This window comes from Falco naumanni, chromosome 8 (assembly GCF_017639655.2).
Source record: "Falco naumanni isolate bFalNau1 chromosome 8, bFalNau1.pat, whole genome shotgun sequence".
In the NCBI taxonomy this organism is placed as follows: domain Eukaryota; kingdom Metazoa; phylum Chordata; class Aves; order Falconiformes; family Falconidae; genus Falco; species Falco naumanni.
The window spans coordinates 58,109,157-58,121,572 of NC_054061.1; the positions used below are offsets into that span (position 1 = coordinate 58,109,157).

A 12,416-nucleotide genomic window follows, 5' to 3' on the forward strand; every position below is an offset into this window, starting at 1 on the left:
ATCAAGCTGAGCTGGTGCAGAGACTCTCTGTGAAACTGTACCCTGTGTACGTGGACCGGTATGGTCCTGCCAAAGGACTTGGTGGCTTTCTGTACCGCTGACCGAGTCATTAGTGGCTGTATAATTATAGGGGAGCACTTGAACCTCAGGGGAGGCCTAACTGGATCTAAACGTGTGGGACTGGGCAGGTTTCTTCCTCTTCTTGAATTGTTGTTAATGGTGTTTGGTTAAATGAGTGGGAGAGCTGCAACAAGTGGTTTGGTAGCTAGAGCAGGACGTACCATGATGTCTGCTTGTGTCCTTCTCTGCTATGGACTGACCACCTCTGGTAGGCCTCTCGGCAGACCCCAGGGAGTGTACATGGTGCTTTGGTAAATTGTCCGTCTGCTGGTATATGGTGGAAAAAAGAGCAGATGATGGAAGATACCTGTGAATTTCCTGGAAGTGTGTGTCACCTGCATATGTTGGCTTGGTCACTTCGGGCTGGGGTGAAGCGCAGAGCTGTTGAGCCAAGCCAGGTGGGAGCAGGGTGGCTGTGGGGACTGGACTGCTCTACTGAAGGCAGTTTCCACTGCTCACATTTTTTTTTTTTTTTGTTTTAGCACAGTGATTTGATGGGTGCCAGGGGCTGTTTCTTTCTCCTCACACCCTGGCTCCAGGCGGTTCTAACACAGACAGCCACTACATCACCCAGTAAGCAAACAGAAGGGAGGAGGAAAGGTGTCAAACCAGTCCTGCACGCTGCAGTGGCTCAGCTGTTCCAGTGGCATGCAGCGAAGGTGAGGGCTTCTCCCCAGAGCCAAGTCTCTGTTATGGGGGCAGCAAGGAGGCTCTTGGCTTGGTTGTGTCTCCCATCAGATCCCTGTGAGCTCTGCAGGTGAAAGCAGTGTCAGGTTCTGGGATGACTGTGTCCCAGAGGGAATGCAGTGACCATCCAAGCAACACCTAAGGGAGTCCCTCCTTGCAAGGGAAGAGGTCAGTACTGCGAAAGTGCAGTATTTCACTGAGCTACCACAGGACACTGAGCCCCAGCTCCTGCCTGCACCAGGCTGGGGGGCTGAGTACCTGAGCTCCCTGTCCCACCAGAACATGCATTTCATAGAGCCAAGTCCTCTAGTAAGATGCTTTCCCTTGCCCTTTCTGTCCTTCTGAGGGACAGCTTTGCTGTCATCTCTGTCTTGCAAAGACAACAGACTGAATTTTGTTTTTCAGGAGGGGAGACAGAGTTGCAGTCATGCCAAACACAGCCCTTTCTCCCCTAGAACAGCTGGCAAAGTGAAGGCATCCACCCTGAGAGTGCTCCCTCCTGCCTCCGGCCCCGCTCTGCCATCCATCATTAAGAACCTGCGATGCAGCTCCTACGTGGCTCCTTCGGCTGGGAACGGATGATGCCAAGGCGAAGGTTAGGCAGGCAATTTCACTTGGTGTTGTAATAAGGGCGCACCGGTGCCTGTGCTGTGCAGGCATGTTATTAATATTCACAGCCTTCAAAAAAGTCGCTGCTCTGCCCCAGCCGCTCTTTGCTGGTAGGAGCTGTTTGAAATCCACATCGCTTTTCTTTACAGCCTCTAGCCCCGCACCTGCTGTGAGTAGGATCCTCCCCTACTTAAGACACAGAGCCAGAAAAAAACTCCTTGAAAACTCAACCACTGGAAGTCAGTAGCGATGGTTTCATTTTCTGCCCTGCTGGGGAGAGGTTAGCAGGGCTTGTTCCTGAAAACCCCTGCCCAGACCACTTCAGGTGCCCTCAGATGACTCTGTTCCCCTTTCACTGGGAGGTTTCCAGCCCTCATCCTGCAGGTAGGAGGTGGAAACCGAGACAGAGGTGGGGTCAGAAACCAGATAGCTCCTCCAGGTCACCATCCAAGCAGCAGCTCGGATGAGTCCCTTCCAAGCAGACGACATGCTGGACTTCTCTGGTGGTGGCCAGGCATCCAAACACATGCTTGGTTGGCTGACTTGTGAGTAATGCTGTAATTACCGTGCAATCAGGAGAATAGATCTCGCAGATAATCTTCTTCCATGGCAGAAATATTCCACTTATTTTTATCCTCGTTTCCTGTCTGTTAGCCAGCTAATTATCCCTCAGAGGACTTTCTTTAAGTCTCTTTTGGGAAGGAAACTTGGCAAATGCTGCCCGAACGTCCTTGTCCATTTAAATGAGAACAGTGGATTCAATTTTAGTACCTTCTGCAGAAAGGCTGTCTTTCTTTTTTTGTGAGTCTGTGAGGTTGTTTTTTTCCCTGACGGTGACAAGCTGCCAGTGACAGAGCTTTCCTCTCTGGATCTTCATTGCTGCGATGCACGTGCAAGCAGCCGTTTCTGCAGACGGAACGTGGAGGCACCTGTACTCCAGCATGTCCATGCATTAAATGGATGGACACCTGGGCTCACTCCAAAGCTGCTTGTCCCATGCCTGGGGCCACCATGCCACATCACATCCCGCTGTTCTCCTGATCATCAGCTTCTTTAATGGATGTCCTTGAGGAAGCATTTAAAAATGCAAACCATTTTTGTTGCCATAGCAACTGCTCTTCTGGAAATGGGGAGGAAACTGCGCATCCCCGGGAGGTCAGAGCCGCTTTGTGAGATGCCGTGGGTTTGCGGTGGGTGCCAGCCGCAGGAGCGCAGGTCGCAGCCACCTGCTCCACGGTCCTCGCTGCTGCTGTAGGGCTGCGTGGGAGTCCCGCTGCCAGGTCTCAGTGCCTCCCAAAGGGAGCAGCTCCGGCTTAGTTTGCAGGGGCCTCTGGTACCCAACACCCTTCAGGCTCCTGCAAGCCCAAGCTGTGGTTTCATGGATCTTACTGCCACCTGTCCAAAATGCACTGAGGGGTGAAGAAAAACCTCCTGGTCTGGGCATTGCTTTAGTGCTTGAATGATCTCTGTTCATCTTTGAACCCCTTGTACAAAGCAGAGGAAGTTGCTTTGTCTCTGAGGCACCTCAAATATTGGCTCTGGGGTTTCTGTCCTCCATCCTGACTCCTGTGTATTGCTTCCTGAGAAGACATGGTCTTTTCCTAGTGCAGGTTGGTGGAACTTCCCATAAATCTAAGGACATCAAGTCTTGACTTCTAATTGATTTGGCTTCCCACTCTCATGTGGCTTCACCAGACATTTAACGCACCAAAGTTTGCCTAGAGCAACTCCTTCCCTGTCTCCAGAAATTATTTCCAGTGTTGTCTGATGCCGAGGCACAGATAGGCAGAGCTTGGAAGCCAACCAAGTTATTGCACCTTCACAGGTCACCGAGTGTAACTGAATCACAGCAGTAGGATGTGCATGTGCTGTTAGTCTGTGGGATGTGTGAGGCAGAAAGTCCTCTTGGTCCTCCATCTGCATTGCCTTGTATGGAGCACAGCAGTCACAGCCATCCCAGAAAGCACATGCAAAGTGGTGCATGCATTTTTACAGGCTCATCACCTCTCTTTTGCCTCCAATAATACTGAGTTAGCATCTCTCCATCTAGCAGGAGTTCCCGCTGAGGACTGTGAGTAATCAGTGAAGAGCGGTAAGTGATGCCTGAGGAAGGACCCAGCAGTGACCCTTCTGAGATACATAGATGCTATAGGCGTGACGGTGGTGTGACAGCATCCATCTCCCGTGACGCATTCCCGGGAAATTATCTTTTAGCAAGAACACTGAAGGTCTTGCATTTGCACGCTCTTGTGTGACACCTCCAGTCCTGCAATGTCCGATCATGCTTCTGTCCCTTTTCAATGGATGCCTGCAGTGGCCCCGTGTGCTCACATTGCTGGTGGGGAGGACCTGCACCCAGCAAGTCTAGCAGCAGCATGTTGTCAGTGGGAGGATGGTGTGAATTCTCAAGCTGAACAGCTTACTTAGCTGTGTTCTGCATTATGCCTGTGGGCTTCACTCTATGTACCTGTGGTTAAACACCCCTCTATGAGATGTTACTATTTTAGTCTTGGAGGGCTTGGGGTGAGGAATTCTGGTTCTGTGGAAACCAATGATGCTGTTGACAGCCAAGCGGTCAAGATCCTGCTTCTTTGCTCCCTGAAACACATGACTCTCCTGTCCTTGCAAGACAGGGCTAGTTTTCCTGGAAACAGTAATCCATGTTATTGCTCATCACTGGTATCCCTGAGCCAGAATTGGTTTGAATTTTAGTTGCATTTTGGACCTGTTCTAATTTGGACTAGGTGACATTGGCTCTGCCAGAGATGCTCTTCACACAAGAATGCGTCACTGGGCATTTGTGCCAAAGGAATGGAGCCCATTAATTTCCTTTCCATTTATAGACTCAGCTGCAGGCTCATCTTTTAAAAGCAAAGAGCTCATTAATGTAGAGGTTTCTTTCCCAAATGCAGAAGCATCACTGACTCCTACACATCCAGGTACACAGAGGTGCTTCCACCCACCTCCAGAGTCTAAGCCATGGACAGATGTTTGAGACCCAACCCCTTGTATCTAGCTCCTCTGACCTACTGGCAGGGCTCCTTAGATGGAAAGACTGATTTTACTCAAGGTAAGCTATGACAGTGTTTCGAGTGAGGGCTTATGTGAACAGCTCAGTGGAACAGCTGAGTGATATTACAAGCTTAAATAGATTAAGCCAAAATAATTTACCACCTTTTATTGATAAGTGATTTTTTTTTCTTTCTAATGAGGTAAGCAAGCCTGAGCATTGCTACAGAAATTTCAAGTGGGAAACAGGATGAAAGAGAGTCAACAGGATGTGTTAAGAAGTGAACGGCACTGCTCAGGGATTTGTTTTGGAACCTGTCTTCATTAACAGCTTTTTTAATGAACTGGGCACACATGGAGGGGTGTATGGATTGCTTCTGCAGATGAGAGAGTTGAGAGCATTGCCAAAGTGGAAGAGGACCTGAATGTCACACAGGAAGGATGGAGCGACCTTGGGGACTGTTGGAAGAAAGAGTGTGAGGTATCATAACTCAGGTAGCATGTTTGAATCTATTAATAAAACTTGTCCCATTCACTAGACTCCCATCCATGTGAATTACCAGAGGAAGAGGAAATGGGGTAGTAACTAATTGCAGGATGACTATAGGCACAGGCAGATGCTGCTAGTGTGCTCCTAAGATGTGTTTAGCAGAGAGGAAGTATCGCTGCCTCTGTACAAGGCTTTGAATAGACCTTGTCCAAGCCCATCGCTTACAGCTCAGGAAGAGCACGCTGCCAGGAGAAGTGTGAAGGAGCAGGCAGTGGAGAGCCTTTCCTACAAGGGGCTGCTAAACAGTGGACTTGTGAAAATAGAAAGCACAGTGTGGGTACCTTAGGACACTGTGCCACAAGACAGGTGAACACGGGCTGGGTGTGAAGCAGGCATGGGCTGGGAATTCAGCGATCTCTTTCCCAGCCTCCTAGTGAGGACAGCAATGATGCCGTGGAAGTGCTGTTACCTGTTTACAGCTATTCCCACCCAGAAAAACTACTGCCTCAGTGCAAAGGTGTGCCTAAGGCAGGCTGAAGACTGGCAAGAAAGAGGAGATTGCATCCTGATGGTTTCACTTTACCAGTGTGACATCTGTGCCTGCATGCGTGCACTTGTCTGCATGCACATATATCTCCTCTATCAATCTTAGCTGGCTCCATTTCCAACCTCTCCAAACCTGTAAACTCTCTGTTAGCTGCCTTCCCAGCTTGCCACACAGGAGCATCATTAAGGCTATCTAGGCAAGGAAATGATCCTACGTGGCTTTTGTGGAGTAGTGTAACGCTAGAATAATTAATTTGTGCAACTCTTAATGTGGATGCTCCCAGTGCCAGAAGTAAGTGCCTTCGTAGTCTAATGCCCCAGAATCACTGCGCTAGCTGAATTGCTCTCCGTAGGAGGTTTAGGCTTGGGGCTGCTCAGCAGCAGTACTCTGCTTTTGGGAGCAAGTGGATAGGAACGGGGTAAGAACCGCACTCTCAGCCGGCTACCAGCTTGGGAACGGTGTAGTTGCAGCTTCGCAAGTCCTCCTGCCCCGTGGGGTTTCCTCAACCCAGCCCAGAACATGCCCTGGCATAGGGCTGGCTCTCAATGCCAAGCTCTGAGTGCAGATGACTTTCTGTAGCAAAGCAATGAGCTCTTTGGACCTAGCACAATATACGGAGCATGTCTTGGCTTTTCAGGGAGGCTGCTCTGCCCTGGAACAAGGCATCCTAACTGGCATTACTCCCTGGCACCTCTTCAGAGCTCTTTGTGTTTAGCCCCCATGCCTCACCTGCAGCAACCAAGGTCAATGCGAGCAAGGAAAGGCATCCTTGATGTGCTTGTGAAACCCCTATGGGCAGGCACTAGCTAATGAATCTATAAAGAAAGGTTTTTCTCAGTAAAGCTAAACCAACCTTTGCTGAGGGCCCACAAAGTGGAATTGTAGTCCTTGTGGCTTCTGAGTGGTTGGAGGGAGGATCTGTTTTTTTGCAACATGCAGGCGCCGTATATTGTATTCAGTTCAAAGGTAGTAATGTAAATCTCTCTTTTCCAACAGGGTTGATAACATAATCAAATATTCATTTACAACACATGTTGGCAAATGTAGGCTTGACATAAAGTAATTCACTCCTGATGTGTAGTGTTTAATGCGATTATTCTTCAGGGTAATCAAACCTCCTTTGCCCAAACCGAATTGAGGTTTCAGGAACACACCAAAGCAGGCAGTTGGTTTGGGTGGCCGATGGACAGTGGGAGCATCATAGCCTCAAGTGGACAAATGAAGTGTCCTGGAGCAGTGACCCGGGCTGGCTGCAGGGTGACGGTGCCCGAGCAGCGCAGGGGGAGCAGCAGCTCTCCCAGCCCCCAGCTCTGACATCCCCAGAAAGCAGGATGTAGCTGGGTCTATGTGGCCAACAAACACGTCCAAGTAGGGCAGACAATTTACTGGTGAACTCCTGGTGGCTTCCAGGCTCTAGGAGAGGTGAAAGCAGTGGGAGGTTATTTTGCAAAAAGCCCGTGGGATTCCTGGCTGCCAGCTGGTGCTGCCAGCAGGCATTGCTGGGAGCTTTTCACTCCTATGGCTCTGAGAGGGTTAGGGAGAGGAGAAACTGTGTGTTGGAACCTGGTTCTTGCCCTGTGGCAGATTTTAGGAAGAGGTTTACTAGCAACTTCTGGAAGCAAGCAGGTGATCATTGTCCCTCAGGATACATAGCTAAATGGTGCACTGCTCCAAGGCACCTGCTGATTGCTCTGCTCCTCTGTTAAAGCAAGGTATGGAAAACAGTGGGGTAATCTGCCCAGGATGGATAGAGTGCTCATACAGTCATGAGTTTTGTGAGATCTCATGTTTATTCCTTCAGGTCCTGGCTTCCAGAGACATAGGAGTAGCAATAAAACTCCTGGCAATGGAAGTGTCTGGATTCTGTGCTTGGGATGACACAGCTGTACAGATGTGGTCAGACTGCACCCCAAGGCACAGGCATTAGGTGAAAGCTGAGTTCCCTGAGGTTTTCCTTGAGCGTGCTTGCTTTTAAGCCCATCTCCCAGCTATGGGTGCCTTTGTCTTTGTGATGGGATTGTGGGGAGATAGCATCACTGCTGCTTTTCTGTACTGCTGTGTCCTCGAGGTCAGGCTCCCACACCCTGCAAACTTTCATCAATGGCTTTGGGATGAGCATATGGGCCCTTGCTCTCTTCCAGCTGCATGTCCTGGAATGAGTGGTGTGTTCCTTCAGCGGCTCCACTCTGGCTGACTTGATTATTCAGAAACAATATTTTTTATTGTAAAGTGACATCCCCTTGCAGAGAAGCTGACTGCCATCCTCATGCATCCCTGGGTGAGCTGGACAGGTGTTCTGTGCCTTCCTTGTGCCCAGGAATTTCGCTGGTCTCCAGCAGTTTCCATGCCAAAGATGGTTTCCATCCATTTTCCTGCCCACCACTTGCCTCATCCGTTCACCTGAGGACTTGTCTCCCTGGCACTATGAACAACAGCAAGCATGTCCCACACGCTGCGGTGCCCCGAGCCTTCCATAAGCTGCTGCTCTCTCTCAGCAAGACACCAACGGGTCCAGCATGTGGCAGAGCTGTGGGCAGCACCGGTGTCTGGATGAGACCACAAGGTCACAGAGGAACAAAGCTGCTGTTTCCAGGCAGGCACCTCTTCTGGCACCATGACCCAGGCTGGCTCTGCCCTTCTCCTGCGCCACGCTGACCCTGCTTCTGTCTCATTTCCCCGCCGAAGGGGAAGTGCCACAGCGGTGATGGATGCAAAGAAGCAGGCTTGTGACTGTGACACATTTCTTGTTAATCAGCAGCGATCCTCTCGGGTTTCGAGCTGGCTAAAGCGATGAGCCCGTGCCTCTAAATATTTGCTGGGAAAGCAGGAAAGGAAGGCAGAGCCAACCGAACGGGCAGGCTGAAGCTGACCGCGCTCCCAGGGAGCTGGGGAGTAGGTTTTCAGGGAGGTTTTAGACATGGACAGGGGAGCTGGGAGCTAGACAGCATCTGTGGGAGAGCAGGGATTAGGAGGGGGAGGCAGGATCCCATGCCGAGTGCCGGCTGCTGGCTGCACGTACTCTGCACGGTGGTGACTAATGCATTGCAAAGGACCTGGTGAGAGTCCTGCCCGCAGCCGCATGTGCTCCTCCGTGGCCTCCCCAGCTTGTGGCCACAACAAAGCACAGAGGGGTAAGCAATGTCCTCAATGTCCTGGGAACCTTGTAATTACATTTGCAATTTCTTGGCCTCTCCAGCGAGTGCACTGGGCCATATCCCTACCTGAGGTTCCTCAGCAGCTGCAGGATCGATGCTATAGGTGGTTTTGAGACCTACAGCTCATTTCTGGCTTCCTGCTGTGCAAAAATCCTCTGGCAGGCAGTGCTCCCTGGTGACACTGTCCTGAGTCAAACAGTTGTGGCAGGTGCTGGAGCAGGTGAGCAAAGCTGCAAGTGGAATATGGACAGAGCAGAAGAGTCACGGCGGAGCTGTGCTCTGGTGCACCCGAGGAGCTGTGCAATGCTTTGGGAGGGCCCATTGCTTGCACCCTGTGTGTCATTCACACCAGGTGAAGATGGCTCATCTGTGCCTTTCCAGATAATAACAGATCCATGCTGAGCCACAGGGTGGAATATTTGGTGAGCTTAGTGGGGGTAGATGGGACGTGAGTCATCTCTGTATGCACTCGGGTCTCCATGCCACTTCTACCCTGGGGCTTTCAGCACTGACCAATGGACTCTAATGAATCTTCCCTCATCATCATATTCTTCAGTGGGATCTCAAGGCTGTTCGAAGCCACTGCAACCCTAGTTGAGCTTATGAGGCAATGGACAAAAGGAGTCAGTAGCAGATTACGAGTTGACTTAGACTGTCCTGTGCCTCAGCTGTGCTCATGCCTCTTGCCCAAGAGCACGCCTGTAGGAAACTGAGCCTCCAAAGAGAGGAGCATACAGGGCTTGTGCCTTGTGGGGTGGGAGAGAAGTGTCTATGACTATCACTGTCATGCAGTGACATGAGGTTGCAGGACTGTAATGGAGAGGACTCCATTCGGCTCTGTGAACACGGCTGCCTCCAGCCTGAGATGAACGCTGAAATCACAGTACGTGAGACACGAGACCACGGCCAACACCATGGTCACTTCTTGCCTGTTGGAAGACGGCCATCCTGCAACCCTTGCTGAGCTGCAAAGCAGGAAAAGCCTGTGCCAGGCACCTACAGTGCCCTGTTGCACTAACCCCTGGGATCGCCGTCTCCAGGTTTTGGCTTCTAGTACAGCTCAGATTTTCTCCTGAGCAGACCTCATGTCTCTGCTTTGAGTTTATCCAGCTGTTATCAACATATGTGCTTCCTCGGTGATTCATGCCCTGTTCCCTAACCACATCCCCTCCTCTTTTGTTGCCCCCACCCACCACAACTGAGTCACTTGGCCTCCTGTCACAAGTGAGGAGCCTCTTCAGTCATGCGTGTAGACACTTCTAGGCTGACCTAAGTTCCTCCTGACTTCCTTTTTTGAAGCAGGCTACCAAGTAGGAGCTTGCTGGCTATTAACGGGCTGGTCCTGACCTGCCTACACTGGGTGCACACTGCCTACACCAGATATACCCAGACCCTTTCTCTCCCTGTGCATGCAAAGGGAATGCTTCAATGCAGTGTTGTCCTCTCTGCCGCTCCCAATTCCCCAGAGGGACCAGTCCAGCCCAGTGGTAAATGGAGGTTACCCAACAGCCTTGGGCAACACTCCCCAAGCTTGGCTGGCTTGTAGACATAAGATGTGACTCGTGGAGGTGGGAATTGAGAAAACATGGTGCTTAAAAGCCTTTCCCATCTTCTGACCCTCCAGCAGCCTGCAGGAAGTTTATGATTTTACCCCAGGCCCTGGTAGCTGAAGAGCAGCTCAGCCTCATCACCACGGAGCCCAATCCTTTACAAGCTCCACTTCCCAAGCGTCGTGTTTATGCTCGGCGTGAAATACAGCCACTGCCGTCTTGCTTTGAAGTTCTGCCACACAGCCAGAGGGGTTCGGGTCTGTGGTAGATACATCATCCCAAGCCGGTGTTCAAGCTGGATGTGTGCTGGTAGCTATTTTCCTTAATGCTTCCTCTCTACGGTCAGTGGCTCCATCAATCATGCTAAGCTCTTGCTAGAGGTTTTCTTTGTCAACGGACAAACATATAGGGGTTTATTTACCATCTTCTCTTTATGCCAAAGCTTGTTCATTTCTAACTTAAAGTAACTTGCCCAGGACTGTCACTTTTATGCAGTGCAGATTCAGTGGGGGAGGAGCTGAATTCTCCAGATTCTCCCTGCAGATCTGATACATTAACTGGCCTCTTTCCCAGTGTCAGCATCATCAATTTAAGAGCATTTTCAGCTGCTCAAGGAAGGCATTGTGGCATGAGGGGAACATTGAAAATCAAGGTGCCTGTTTCCTTGTACCCATTGGTGAGAGAGCTGCTGCTGGGCACCTTCATTTAGGGCTCTCTCTGTCTCTCTCTACCCCATCAGATGGGGTAATGTGTTGATGTAATGTTTCATCTTCCCAGTATCTTTCTGAAGCAGTGTGTTGTAACTTCGCAGGGTGGGATGGCCGCACTCAAGATAAAAACATAAACTTGTCTGTATGGCAATGTTGTGCTGGTATGAAACAGGGTGAATTTTTACATGGGTGTCACTGTGGTGACTGCCCTTAGCTTGGCATGAGATGGACTGGCAAAACCCAGTCCCCAGGACCCTTTCTTAGGAGAAGGAGCGTGGTGTGGGTGCAATTCTGGGGAAAGGCTGGATCAAACCCTGGGCTGTCTGCTTTAGTCATCCTGAGTGAGCAGATGCAGCCACTGCTTATCCTGAGGTCAGACGCAGTGGAGGAGGAAGATGGATATCTGGCTGGCCGTGCTACTGAAGACTAAATTGTAATAACATCCCTACCTCCACTCCCCACCACCAAAATCTTTCAGATAAACTTGTAAACCTCTAGATACTTCCTGTAAAAAACAGGATCGTTCTTTTTCCGCCTCACACCTGATGAGGTGGGCTGGCTGCCTGCCCTTGTCCTCTTCCCTGGGGGGTACAAAGCTTCCTGCAGGAAAGCTGCCAGAGGTCAGAGAGCCAGACCCCAGTTGCCCATGCAGTGTCCTCAGTGGCCCATTCTGTCCCTGTGTGCTGGGAGCGCTGCTTAGGGGCACTGGACCTGGATGAACACTGCCCTGTCCCTGATTTATGCCAGGAGGAAATCCTCCTGATGTAAACACCTTTCCACTGGGAAAGCCAGGCTAATTATCATGTCGCTGCCTGATTTACTTGGTTCTGACACGCTCCCTTCACTGCCTCCATTTTTCTCCTGTAGCATTCACATTTTGCTAGACCATCTGTAGCTACAACTTTTCCTTTCTCCTTCCTTGCCCTCCTTTGATTTCTCATTTTACCTTTTCAATTCCACTGCTGTCTCACAGGCTTGTGAGTTCCTTTCCTGGCAGGCATCCCTGCCAGCCTGCGGGTCTAGCTTCTCCCTTGGACTGGAAGGACTTTGCAGATGTGTGCACGAGTTGGTGTAAATACCTCCTTATTGCTGCCAGAAACCACTAGACTGTCCCTCCTGCAGAAAGGGAAAGAATAAAACCAGCGGTTTTGTTTCTGGCTGGAGAACGATAGTGCTGTATCCCTCCCAAAAGCAGTTATTTAGCTCCAGAAACTATATAAGATGACTTAGGAATGGGATTGTTCCAAAATATTTGGAGACTTGATGAAAATGCAGTTGTGGTAAACCAAACATTGCTCAGAAATGCCTTTTGTTTTACTGGTGGGGTTTCTTTCCCCTCTTTCTCCTCAGATCCCCTTACAATTAGGTGCTGCAGGCTCAAAAGGCACGGTTTGATCACAGCAGTTGCCTTCCCTGGGCACGGGTGCTGACGTGACCATGAGCTCAGGTCCCCCTCACGCCTGCTGCAGGCTGCCGGAGTGACTGCTGGCCATCAGGAGTGAACCTCACTGCCCACCCCAGTAGCGCTGCATCCCCGCT

The 12,416-nt window shown here is 50.6% G+C and overlaps 1 long non-coding RNA gene across 1 annotated transcript; it reads left to right on the top strand.

Annotated features, from left to right (window-relative positions):
* The first annotated feature begins 170 nt into the window (after positions 1-170).
* On the top strand, positions 171-6,533 carry LOC121092960. The gene is made up of 2 exons (XR_005829441.1): positions 171-779; positions 1,213-6,533. It is a non-coding gene; the product is annotated as an uncharacterized LOC121092960 (long non-coding RNA).
* Positions 6,534-12,416: the final 5,883 nt, after the last annotated feature.